The sequence below is a fragment of the Haematobia irritans genome, chromosome 5 (assembly GCF_050003625.1).
Source record: "Haematobia irritans isolate KBUSLIRL chromosome 5, ASM5000362v1, whole genome shotgun sequence".
NCBI classification, from domain to species: Eukaryota; Metazoa; Arthropoda; class Insecta; order Diptera; family Muscidae; genus Haematobia; species Haematobia irritans.
Window position 1 is genome coordinate 22,877,072 of NC_134401.1, and position 14,168 is coordinate 22,891,239.

The window sequence follows — 14,168 nt, forward strand, 5'->3', positions numbered from 1 at the left end:
AAGAGATCTATCCACTACATTCCCACCAGTTGGCCATTCTTTGTATGAATTCCTAATTCCACTTTAATTTTACTCTTCGAACTGAAAGCATCTAATTTTCTGCATAATAAGGTCAATTTGCTCGTTTTTAACTGCAACAAATCTTAAGCGTTATTCCTTTTACGCTTAACAAAAAAATTTCAGTTGAATAGAAAATTTTTCTAATCCAATTAACAATGTCAGAACTTCTTTCACTCATTACAGCTGTTTGACCGCAAAATGTTGACCTTAATTTGAGTTTGATAATGATTTTCATTTGTGGATGAGTATTCAAGTTGAGTTGATGTTGATATGATGCCCCCCCAAAGAAATGACAATGAAGTTGAATTTTCCATTTGATTTAATAATTTCCGACAAATTATGATTGTCGAGCCGTCAGAGAGTTTAGCACGTTTTGGTGAATATGCTTATTAGCGCTTTGTGAAATGATTGCCTAGTAGAACCAATGGGAAATCACACGTTTTTTGAAAATGCTACAAACAATTTTGCAATGATTATAAAAAGAAAGATGTGCAAAAAAAACTTAAATCAGCATAAAAGACAAAATTAAAAAAAAAAAGCAACAAGCAATAGTAAAACACTTATAAACAAAAAAAAATTTTTAAATTTACAATGCGGAAAGAGGAATCATAGACAGAAGGTTTAATGTAAGAAAAGCCCATCATTTCATGGCCTTTGCTTGAACCTTCAGGATTTTTTATGCATATTGGATGCAGGAAAACCTTTATCACCATACAATTGACAAAAAATCTCATCATGGGAATTGTGTTTTGTTTCTGTTTTTTTTTTTTTTTGGTATGGGAATTTTAACAGTTTTTCATTTCTTTTGTGATAGCTTGTGAATAAAAGAAAACTTTTTATGATCCGTCTTTACGACATGACATTACAGGAATTATTGTGTTATTATGTTAATGTGTTGCCTTTCTTTTTCTTCTTTTTCTGAAATATCCTCAGGACTAAACGTAATTGAATCTTAATGACCAAACAATTGACGTTCACCAACTTCACCAGTTTACCAGTTAATCGCATCTTATCAGTTTGGTAAATTATTCGATATATTTCTAAACAATCATTTGTCATCGTGAGAGAAATTCAAACCAAACCAAACCAATAAAAAAAAAAAAACATCTAAACAAATTTAAAGTAAATTTTTAATCAATAACTAACACTTAATAGAATTAAATTTTATAATCGTTTTTAATTGCTTTAACAATCCGAAGAAATTTTAAACTGAGACCACGGTTACCACACTTGGTAAACGTGATCCCGTAAAAAATCTACCAAAATGCTAGATTTTTTACTAAAATGGTAGATTTTTTTACTGTTTGGTAGATTGGTAGTACTCTTGATATTTTGGTAGATTTTGCAAAATATTCCTTTTCAACTTAGATGTAGTCCACATATTTCCTCTAGAAATAAAATTTTGACAAAATTTTCTGTAGAAATCAAATTGTTATAAAATTTTCAATAGAAATAAAGTTTTGCAAAAATTTTTGTATAGAATAAAAATTTTGTAAAAATTTTCTATAAAAATAAAATTTCGCAAAAAGTTTATGTAGAATAAAAATTTTGCAAACATTTTCTATATTTTCTATATTTCTAGAAATAAAATTTTGACAAAATTTTCTATGGAACTAAAATTTTTATAAAATTTTCTATAGAAATAAATTTTTTATTAAAATTTCTATGAAAACAAAATTTAATTAGAAATTAAATTTCGACAAAATTTTCTATAGAAATAAAATTGTGACAAAATTTTCTATAGAAATAAAATTAAAAAAAAAAAATACTATAGAAATAAAATTGCGACAAAAATTTCTATAGAAATAAACTTAAGACAATTTTTTTATAGAAATAAAATTTTGACAAAATTTTCTAATGAAATAAAATTTTGAAAAAAAAAATTTGTAAAAATTTTCTATAGAAATAAAATTTTGACAAAATTTTCTATAGAAATAAAATTGTGACAAAATTTTCTATAGAATTAAAATTTTTATAAAATTTTCTATAGAAATAAAATTTAAACAAAAAAAATTACTATAATAATGAAATTGTGACAAAAATTTCTATAGAAATTATATGTCTTTTGTTTTTTTATTGTTGGTTTGTTCTTCAATCTATTTGTTGTTTTGATTACAGCTTAAAACTATGGCGGTGACTAAACTCAACAGCCGTTTCGAAATTACCACATTCCTCATCAGCATATAAAAATTTCTATGGAAATAAAATGTTGGTAAAATTTACATAGAAATTAAATTTCGACAAAATTTTCAATAAAAATAAAATTGTGACAAAATTTTCTATAGAATTAAAATTTTTATAAAATTTTCTATAGAAATAAAATTAAAAAAAAAAATACTATAGAAATAAAATTGCGACAAAAATTTCTATAGAAATAAAATGTCTTTTGTTTTTATTGTTGGTTTGTTCTTCAATCTATTTGTTGTTTTGATTTCAGCTTAAAACTATGGCGGTGACTAAACTCAACAGCCGTTTCGAAATTACCACATTCCTCATCAGCATCCTCTACTTGCAGCAAAATTTCGACAAAAATTTCTATAAAAATAAATTTTTGCAAAAATGTTCTATAGAAAAAAAATTTTATATAATTAATATGTTGATAAAATTTCCTATAGAAATAAAACTTTGAAATTTTTTTCTAAAGAAAAAAAATGTTGACAAAATTCTCTATAATAATAAAATTTTGACAAAAGTTTCTACAAAAATAAAATTTTGCAAAAATTTTCTATAGAAATAAAATTTTGCAAAAAATGTCTATAGAATACAAATTTTGACAAAATTTTTTATAGAAATAAAATTGTGCAAAAAATGTCTATAGAATAAAAATTTTGACAAAATTTTTTATAGAAATAAAATTTTGCAAATATTTTCTATAAATAAGATTTTGCAAAAATTTTCTATAAATAATATTTTGCAACAAATTTCTATAGAAATAAAACTTTGAAAAATTTTTCTAAAGAAATAAAATGTTGACAAAATTCTCTATAATAATAAAATTTTGACAAAAATTTCTATAGAAATAAAATTGTGACAAAATGTTCCACAGAAATTAAATTTTGACAAAATTTTCTACAAAAATAAGATTTTGCAAAAATTTTCTATAGAAACAAATTTTTGCAAAAAATTTCTATAGAATAAAAATTTTGACAAAATTTTTTATAAAAATAAAATTTTGCAAAAAATTTCTATAGAATAAAAATTTTGACAAAATTTTTTATAGAAATAAAATTTTGCAAAAATTTTCTATAAATAAAATTTTGCAAAACTTTTCTATAAATAATATTTTGCAAAAAATTTCTATAGAAATAAAACTTTGAAAAATTTTTCTAAAGAAATAAAATGTTGACAAAATTCTCTATAATAATAAAATTTTGACAAAAGTTTCTATAGAAATAAAATTGTGACAAAATTTTCCATAGAAATAAAATTTTGACAAAATTTTCTACAAAAATAAAATTTTGCAAAAATTTTCTATAGAAATAACATTTTGCAAAAAATTTCTTTAGAATAAAAATTTTGACAAAATTTTTTATAGAATTAAAATTTTGTAAAAAATTCTATAACTAAAATTTTGCAAAAATTTTCTATAAATAATATTTTGCAAAAAAATTTCTATAGAAATAAGATTTTGAAAACATTTTCTATAGAAATAAGATTTTGACAAATTTTTATATAGAAATAAAATTTTGACAAAATTTTCTATAGTAATAAAATTTCGACAAAATGTTCCATAGAAATAAAATTTTGGTAGATTATTTTTGGCTCGAGTGGCAACCATGATTATGAGCCAATTTTTGTGTGATTGGGAATCGGCTATATATAACTATAGACAGATATGGAAAAATGTGCAAAAATTTTCTATAACTAAAATTTTGCAAAAATTTTCTATAAATGAAATTTAGCAAAAATTTTCTATAAATAAAATTTTGCAAAAATTTTCTGTAGAAATAAAATTTTGCAAAAAATTTCTATAGAATTAAATTTTTACAAAAAATGTCTATAGAATTTTTTTTATATAAATAAAATTTTCCAAATTTGTAATTCTGTAGAAATGAAATTTTTATAAAATATATTTTGACAAAATTTTCTATAGAAATAAGATCTTGACAAATTTTTCTATAGAAATAAAATTTTGACAAATTTTTCTATAGAAATAAAATTTTGACAAAATTTTCTATTGTAATAAAATTTCGACAAAATGTTCTATAGAAGTAAAATTTTGACAAAATTTTCTATAGTAATAAAATGTCGACAAAATTTTCTATAGAAAAAAAAATGTTGGTAGATTATTTTTGGCTCGAGTGGCAACCATGATTATGAACCGATATGGACCAATTTTTGTGTGATTGGGGATCGGCTATATGCAACTATAGACCGATATGGACCAATTTTTGTATGGTTGTTAGCGGCCATATTCTAGCGCAATGTACCAAATTTCAACCGGATCGGATGAATTTTTCTCCTCCAGGAGGCTCCGGAGGTCAAATCTGGGAATCTGTTTATATGGGGGCTATAAATAATTATGGACCGATATGAACCAATTTTTACGTGCTTGTTAGATACCATATACTAACATCACGAGCCAAATTGGAACTGGATCGGATGAATTTTTATCCTCCAAGAGGCTCCGGAAGTCAAATCAGGGGATCGGTTTATATTGGGGCTATATATAATTATGGACCGATATGGACCAATTTGTGCATGGTTATTGTAGACTGATACCACGTACCAAATTTTAACCGGTTCGGAGCTTCTCTAAGAGGCTCCGCAAGCCAAATCTGGGGATCGGTTTATATTGGGGCTATGCGTAAAAGTGGTCCAATATGGCCTATTTGGAATACCATCCGACCTACATCAATAACAACTACTTATGCCAAGTTTCAAGACGATAGCTTGTTTCGTTTGGAAGTTAGCGTGATTTCAACAGACGGACGGACATGCTTAGATCGACTCAGAATTTCACCTCGACCCAGAATATATATACTTTATGGGGTCTTAGAACAATATATCGATGTGTTACAAACGGAATGACAAAGTTAATATACCCCCATCCTATGGTGGAGGGTATAAAAATAAATTTATTAACTAAATTCAATCTAATCCAATTTGATTACAAAAAATGGAATTATATTACATATATAAAAATAGATGCAAGATTTTATTTTATAAACTAACTTTATTTATTTTTCTTTCAGGTGGGTCTCACATTAAATTGATTGGATGATTTACTCTAAGCCATTCAAAATTAATTAACAGGTTAGTTATCTCTGCATCTTCAATTATATGAGTAAAATAATTGTCATATATTTGAATTTTCATAATATAATCCTAAATCTCCAATTATAAATTTCTGTAAATTTACCTCAAAATGAACATAAACGTAAGAGTAAATTTACCAAAATGTTGCCAATAATTGATCAAATTATCTATTAATAAAATGTTGTGTTCTCGTTTCTATTAGATAAATCAACACAAAATTTCGATAATAATTCTAATATTCAGCAATAATTAAATTGTAAAAATTCCCATTTTATGTAGATTATCTCTCTACGAATCAAAGGTAAATACGATGATATCTCACAGCAAAATGAATACAATTTTCAGTATCTGTTCAATCATAATTAAGCCCATGGCAATAAATATACAGTACATGGGTTTCTCGATACATAAAATAATAAAATCTATTTATATAAATCAGATTCATTATGATATACTTTAATATTGGCAAGTGAGAAGAAGTATCCTGAAAATTCCAAGAATTTATACAGATACTACGGATTGCTTAAGGGACGGCCGGCCTACACATGAGTACAGTGAAATAATATAACTAAGTCATGTCGATTGTCAATGTGATAATTCCGGTAACAATGGAATGAAATTTTGTATCATGTGTAGCTTTAATATAATTTTATGTTACAGTATTGAAGAAAAAACGGATGTTTGGTTTGTAAAGGGGCCTTGTTTAAATCAGGATCAACGATTTTTTTATAAACTTATCTCCATTGTTTCTTCAAACTCTGTAGATGAAAAGCTAATACTTCTACAAAAAAGGAGAACTTATATAAAAATTTATATTCCATATACACGAAAAATAAAATGTCGTACTGCAGATAGTGAATTTTATAGAAAATCTTGTCACAATTTTATTTCTATAGAAAATTTTGTCAAAATTTTATTTCTATAGAATAATTTGTCAAAATTTATTTCTATAGAAAATTTTGGCAAAAATTTATTTTTCTATAGAAAATTTTGTCAAAATTTTATTTCTATGAAAAATTTTTCAAAATTTTATTTCTGTAGAAAATTATGTCAAAATTTTATTTCAATAGAAAATTTTGGCAACATTTTTTTTCTATAGCAAATTTTATCAAAATTTTATTTCTATAGAAAGTTTTGTCAAAATTTTATTTCTATAGAAAATTTTGTCAAAACCATTTAATTTCGATAGAAAATGTTGTCAAAATTTTATTTCTATAAAAAATTTTGTCAAAATTTAATTTCTATAGAAAATTTTGTCAAAATTTTATTTCTATAGAAAATTTTGTCAAAACAATTCAATTTCTATAGAAAATGTTGTCAACATTTTATTTCTATAGAGGATTTTGTCAAAATTTTATTTCTATAGAAAATTTTGTCAAAATTTTATTTCTATGAAAAATTTTTCAAAATTTTATTTCTGTAGAAAATTATGTCAACATTTTATTTCAATAGAAAATTTTGGAAAAATTTTATTTCTATAGAAAATGTTGTCAAAATTTTATTTCTATAGAAAATTTTGGCAAAATTTTAGTTCTCTAGAAAATTTTGTCAAAACCATTTAATTTCGATAGAAAATGTTGTCAAAATTTTATTTCTATAAAAAAATTTTGTCAAAATTGTATTGCTATAGAAAATTTGGCAAAATTTTAATTCTATAGAAAATTTTGTCAAAATTGTATTTTTATAGACAATTTTGTCAAAATTTTATTTCAACAGAAAATTTTGTCAAAATTTTATTTCTATAGAAAATTTTGTCAAAATTTTATTTCAATAGAAAATTTTGTTAAAAATTTATTTCTATGGAAAAATTAGTAAAAATTTTATTTCTATAGAAAATTTTGCCAAAATTTTAGTTCTATAGATAATTTTGTTAAAATTTTATTTCTATAAAAAATTTTGTTGAATTTTTATTTCTATAGAAATTTTTGTCAAAATTTTATTTCTATAGAAAATTATGTCAAAATTTTATTTCTATGGACTAGTTAGTAAAAATTTTATTTCTGTAGAAAATTTTGTAAAAATTTTATTTCTAAAAAATTTTTTTGTCAAAATTTAATTTTTTTTAGAAAATTTTGTGAAATTTTTATTTGTTTAGAAAATTTTGTCAAAATTTTATTTCTATAGAAAAATTTTGTCAAAACTTTATTTCTATAGAAAATTTTGGCAGAATTTTATTTTTATAGAAAATGTTGGCAAAATTTTATTTTGTTTATTTTGTCAAAATTTTATTTCTTTTGAAAATTTTGTCAAAATTTTATTTCTCAATTTTATTTCTAAAGAAAATTTTTTCAAAATTTTATTAATATACAAAATTTTGTCACAATTTGATTTCTTTAGAAAATTTTGTCAAAATTTTATTTCTACAGAAATTTTTATTTCTATAGAAAATGTTGGCAAAATTTTTGTTCTGTAGAAAATTTTGTTAAATTTTTTTTTTTTTTTTGTCAAAATATAGACAATGTTGACGAAATTGTATTTTTATAGAAAATTTTGTCAAATTCTTATTCTGTAGAAAATTTTGTCAAGATTTTCTTTATATAGAAGATTTTGTCAAACTTTTATTTATATCAAAAATTTTTGCAAAATTATAGAAAATTATGTCAAAATTTTATTTCTATAGAAAATATCAAAATTTTATTTCTATAGAAAATTTTGTCAAAATTTTAATTTTTTGTCAAAAATATAGAAAATTTTGTGAACATTTTATTTCTATAGAAAATTTTGTGAACATTTTATTTCTATAGAAAATTTTGTCAAAATTTTATTTCTTTTGAAAATTTTGTCAAAATTTTATTTCTTTTGAAAATTTTGTCAAAATTGTATTTTTATAGAAAATTTTTTCAAAATTTTATTTCAAATGAAAATTTTTGTCAAAATTTTACTTCTATAGAAAATTTTTCAAAATTTTATTTCTATAGAAAATTTTGTCAAAATTTTATTTCTATAGAAAATTTTGTCAAAATTGTATTTCTATAGAAAATTTTGTCAAAATTTTATTTCTGTAGAAAATTTTGTCAAGATTTTATTTATATAGAAAATGTTGTCAAACTTTTAGTTATATAGAAAGTTTTTGCAAAATTTTATTTATTTGGAAAATTTTGTCAAAATTTTATTTCTATAGAAAATTTTGTCAAAATTGAATTTCTGTGGAAAATTTATTTCTATAGAAATTACTGTCAAAATTGTATTTCTATAGAAAATTTTGTCAAAATTTTATTTCTGTATAAAATTGTGTACATTTTTTTTTGTCAAAAATTTGCCATTTTTTTGTTCTACAAAAAATTTTGTCAAAATTTTATTTCTATAGAAAATTTGGTGATTGTCCGGTTTTAGTACCTTCAGTAGATCCTTATTCCAAATTTTAAGGTCTTGTAATACCTTCGTAAGGCCTTTTCATGACTTCTCTAAGACGTTGCATTGTAAGGCCTCTCAAAATATTTAACATTCTTTATTAGATTATCCACAATTTTTTTGGGGGCGATTGGTAATGTCAAGCCACTAAAAAACTCCCTCATATCACAAAGAAAAAAACTCCCCATCTCTTTTTACAGAAGTTCTCTTCAACCTGCTATTGTTTCGAGTACGTTTTCACTGATGATTTCTTGGTGTCATTTACATTTGGAATGTCGTACTGTATGTTTGCCTGGATGGATGTGTGAATATAACACCCATACTACTCTAAAAGACACATACACACTCACTCGTTTAAAAATGTATGAGCCCATGCGTGTGTGTATGTGTTTAAACACACATGGGATGTGGATTTGTTGTCTCGGTTAGGACTCTTCGTAGTTTTTGTACGCACGGGTATCTGCTCAAAATTACCATCTACGATAAGTAATTTACGTGATTTGCATTTGAAATTTGGATGCCACGATATGTTGGACGGATAACCAGGGGATGGAGGAGTAGGTTCACGTACGTGTGTGTTGGTATAAAGAGCTGTTGATAGGGATGACAATTGAGAAATTTCAAGAATAAGGGGGGATTCGAAATAGGATCTCATATGGGATAAGGACCACTACGAAGTAGGGAAATTGAAAATCTAAATCGACTTGTAGGCAAATCCTTGGCCAGTATAGACTTTCCCGAAATTTGAAATCTAAGCTCAATATTGAAAAAATTTTAAAAGAGGATTCTCATGTCGGCTGACAAAAACCTAAATCAGTGTTCAGCTTGTTATGGGCTCTAACTTCTTTTATTCGAGAAACTCTGTGTCTCTAACGAATTCCCCAATTTGCTGGGCCAAGTCCCGAATCACCTCTTCACCAATATGCTTAACTATTTGCCTAGTAAAGACAGAATAGTGACTAAGATAGTATCCCAAGGTCTTGTCGTCGTGAAATCACACCCTACATGCACCATCCTCTGCTGCTCCTACGGCCCTCTTGGCTGTCGTCCTACTCTCCTTGAGTAGTTCTTTAGATTTTTTCTTGTCTGGGCCACCCCATAGTATTTTCGTTGTCCTTTTGTCGACCTTGCATTGGTCCACACCGCTTTATGTGTCTCCTGTGCCCATACATCCAACTTGGTCCACGTTGTCTCTATTGGCTTTGCGTTCTCTATATTCATATTCCTACGGGTCTTATCTCAGGCCTACTGATGATCATACATCAGCATCAGTGCGATGCTCCTAATGCCATAGTGCACGAATTTCACTTTAGGTATGTTAAATACACATTTTGCGGCATTGAAGGTCTGCAAGCTATTGCTATGGTAGAAACCAGAGAACAGGCGCAATTAGATATTGAAAACAATGCAAAATCTGTCAAACACGGTGGATAACGCATGGACCTAAAGTTATCAATGCTTGTACTTCACGCTCGAAGGTTTCAGTAGAGGATTTATATGGTCATCCGCTTTATTTCAGGCTCCCTTAGACTATTCAGTCCATTGTGATTTATTGATCAATGACTCAGAGAGTGAAATGTAAGCCCTCTATGGAGTAACTGTTTGCCCGAATATTTCATTACTGAGATATAATAACAATACGAAATCCAAAGGCCGAAGTCAATGTGTGGCAAATTTAGACCCGAAGGTGTCATCGTGAGACCGTAGGCCAGAAGCTCTTATTGGTGCAGCTGTAAGCCCATTAGGTGCGGTAATTTTAAGCCCGAAGGTCTCAGTGTGTAGGAAACTGGAGATCCGATGGTTTCAGTTAGAGAACTCTCGACCCAAAAGCCTCAGTGGAGTAACTAATGGCCCGAAGATATCAACTGTGGAATTATAATTAATAATGAAGATAGGGCAACCAACGGCCAAAGTGAGGGAACTGTGCGCCCGAAGGTCGCCGCAGAGGATCTATTGCCAAATTGATCCAGGCTTTTTGTAAAGAACTACTAAATCTTCCGGAATATGATCCCAAGGTTTTATCTCCCTCGACTGAAATATCAAACAGGAAGAGTTAAGGTCTCAGTATTGAAACCAAATGCATAAAGTTCTGATTGCTTCTGCTAAAGGCTCAAAGTTAGGTGCGGCCACTTTAGGTCTGAAAGTCTCTAAGAAGGAATCATTGAAATCATTTTCAAATCCGACGCCAGTCTGACTCATCAACTGTCTATAGTGATCCATCCTAAAATGTGTACAAGTGGGAGAAACTGTTACCACCAAGAATCTTAGGACACTGTTCACCAGCAGTCAAGTGAGTAGTTTGCAGGACATTGATTACCAGTAGTCAAGCGTGCAATATGCAGACTCCTGGGGGAAAATTTTACCACCACCAGTACGTTCAAATTAACTGAATAATAAACGGCTTCAAATCAGTCCCCAGTCTGACTCATCAACTGTCTATAGTGATCGAACCTAAAATGTGTACAAGAATGCAGACTCCTGGAAGATAATGTTACCACTAAGAATTTTGGGCTACTAATTACCAGTAGTCAAGTGAGCAGTCAAGAGATTACCAGTAATCAAGTCTAGTGATTACCAGTAATCAAGTCAAGTGATTACCAGTAATCAATACACAGACCAAAATCGTCTGAATTGGAAACTAGTTCACCTACGTCACCAGTCTGACTTAGGGCACTGATTACCAGTAGTCAAGTGAGCAGTTTTCAGGACACTGATTACCAGTAGTCAAGCGTGTAATATGCATAATCCTGGAAGAACATTTTAACATCACCAGTAAGTTGAATTTTCTGAATAATAAACGGCTTCAAATCCGCCCCCAGTCTGACTCATCAACTGTCTATAGTGATCGAACTTACGATATGTACAAGTGTAAAGTATAAAGGATCTTGGGATAAAATGTTACCTTTAAGAATTTTAGGAAACTATTTACCAGTAGTCAAAGTGTACAATATGCAGACTCCCGGGAGAAAATTTTACCACCATAATCATCTGTGTAGTAAAGGAGTTCAAATCCATCGCCTGTCTAGGTCTTCAATTGTCTTTAGAAATCGATCGATCATAGAAATGGCGACAATATGCCTCCTTGGAATCTTCTCTGTTCTCTTTCACATTTTAAGTTTACCTCACATGATCCCTTTTATATTATAATATCTCCATTGAAATCCCTAAATACCATAAGAAAATGTACGTTTATCTTGTCATATTTACTTTCCGTGAAATATATCACACCATTCTTATGAAATTTCTTATGTATAGGCGTTTCTAATGAGGGGTGTAACTGATGCAAAGCGAACTTACTTAACTAACAAATAAACTGAACTCCATGAGTTGTCAAGATGTTTATATTAAACAAAAATTAAAAAAATACATATATTTATTATTAACTCTTATGATTTATATAGAACAAGTATCTGCGACCGTAAGTTCGGACAGGCCTCTTACAGGAATCTTATGTGCTTTCTATTAAAAACATTTGGACAACATTTTCTATTTTTTTGACAACATTTTCTATAGAAATAAAATTTTGACAAAATTTTATATAGAAATAAAATTTTGACAAAATTTTATATAGAAATAAAATTTTGACAAAATTTTTTATAGAAATAAAATTTTGACAAAATTTTCTATAAAACTAAAATTTTGACAAAATATTCTATAGAAATAAAATTTTTACAAAATTCTCTATAGAAATAAAAATTTTGCAAAATTTTCTACGGAAATAAAATTTTGACAAAACTTTCTATAGAAATAAAATTTTGATAAAATTTTTCATAGAAATAAAATTTTTACAAAATTTTCTTATAGAAATAAAATTTTGCCAAAATTTTCTATATAATAAAATTTTTGACGAAATTTTCTATAGAAATACAATTTTGATAAATCTTTCTATAGAAATAAAAATTTGACAAAATTTTCTATAGAAATAAAATTTTGACGAAATTTTCTATAGAAATAAAATTTGACAAAATTTTCTATAGAAATAAAATTTTAACAAAATTTTCTATAGAAATAAAATTTTGACAAAATTTTCTATAGAAATAAAATTGTTGACGAAATTTTCTATAAAAATAAAATTGTGACAAAATTTTCTATAGAAATAAAATTTTGACAAAATTTTCTATAGAAATAAAATGCTTGACAAAATTATCTATAGAAATAAAATTTTGACAAAATTTTCTATAGAAAAAAAATTTTGACAAAGTTTTTTATAGTAATAAAATTTTGACAAAATTTGCTATAGTAAAAAAATTTTGACAACATTTTCTATAGAAATAACACTTTGACAACATTTTTTATAGAAATAAAATGCATGACAAAATTTTTTGTAGAAATAAAATTTTGACAAAATTTTCTATAGAAATAAAAATTTGACAAAATTTTCTATAGAAATAAAACTTTGACGAAATTTTCTATAGAAATAAAATTTTGACAAAATTTTCTATAGAAATAAAATTTTAACAAAATTTTCTATAGAAATAAAATTTTGACAAAATCTTCTATATAATAAAATTGTTGACGAAATTTTCTATAGAAATAAAATTTTAACAAACTCTTCTATAGAAATTTAATTTTGATAAATCTTTCTATAGAAATAAAATTTTGACAAAATTTTCTATAGTAATAAAATTTTGACAAAATTTTCTATAGAAATAAAATTTTGACAAAATTTTCTATAGAAATAAAATTTTGACAAAATGTTCTATAGAACTAAAATTTTCAAAAAATTTTCTATAGAAATAAAATTTTTACAAAATTTTCTTTAGAAATAAAATTTTGACAAAATTTTCTATAGTAATAAAATTTTGACAAAATTTTCTATAGAACTAAAATTTTGACAAAATTTTCTATAGAACTAAAATTTTGACAAAATTTTCTATAAAAATAAAATTTTGACAAAGTTTTCTATAGAAAAAAAATTTTGACAAAATTTTTTATAGAACTAAAATTTTGACAACATTTTCTATAGAACTAAAATTTTGACAAAATTTTCTTTAGAAATAAAATTTTGACAAAATTTTCTATAGTAATAAAATTTTGACAAAATTTTCTATAGAACTAAAATTTTGACAAAATTTTCTACGGAAATAAAATTTTGACAAAACTGTCTATAGAAATAAAATTTTTACAAAGTTCTCTAAGAAATAAAAATTTTCTACGGAAATAAAATTTTGACAAAACTGTCTATAGAAATAAAATTTTGGCAAAATTTTCTATAGTAATACAATTTTGACAAAATTTGCTATAGAAATAAAATTTTGACAAAATTTTCTATAGAACTAAAATTTTGACAAAATTTTTTATAAAAATAAAATTGTGACAAAATTTTCTATAGAAATAACATTTTGACAAAATTTTCTACGGAAATAAAATTTTGACAAAACTTTCTACAGAAATAAACTTTTGACAAAATTTTCTATAGTAGTAAAAGTTTGACAAAATTTGCTATAGAAATAAAATTTTGAGAAAATTTTCTATAGAACTAAAATTTTGAGAAAATT

The 14,168-nt window shown here is 25.5% G+C and overlaps 1 protein-coding gene across 6 annotated transcripts in view; it reads left to right on the forward strand.

Annotated features, from left to right (window-relative positions):
* Positions 1 to 14,168, forward strand: part of Prosap (SH3 and multiple ankyrin repeat domains prosap) — a 579,703-nt gene that overhangs the window by 72,390 nt on the left and 493,145 nt on the right. The window contains exon 3 of one of the 6 annotated variants that reach the window (XM_075313696.1): positions 5,256 to 5,316. The exons of the other annotated variants lie outside the window; for them this stretch is intronic. The gene's annotated coding sequence lies outside the window, so the exon portion shown is untranslated. The remainder of the gene's footprint in view (positions 1 to 5,255; positions 5,317 to 14,168) is intronic. 6 annotated transcript variants of the gene reach the window in all.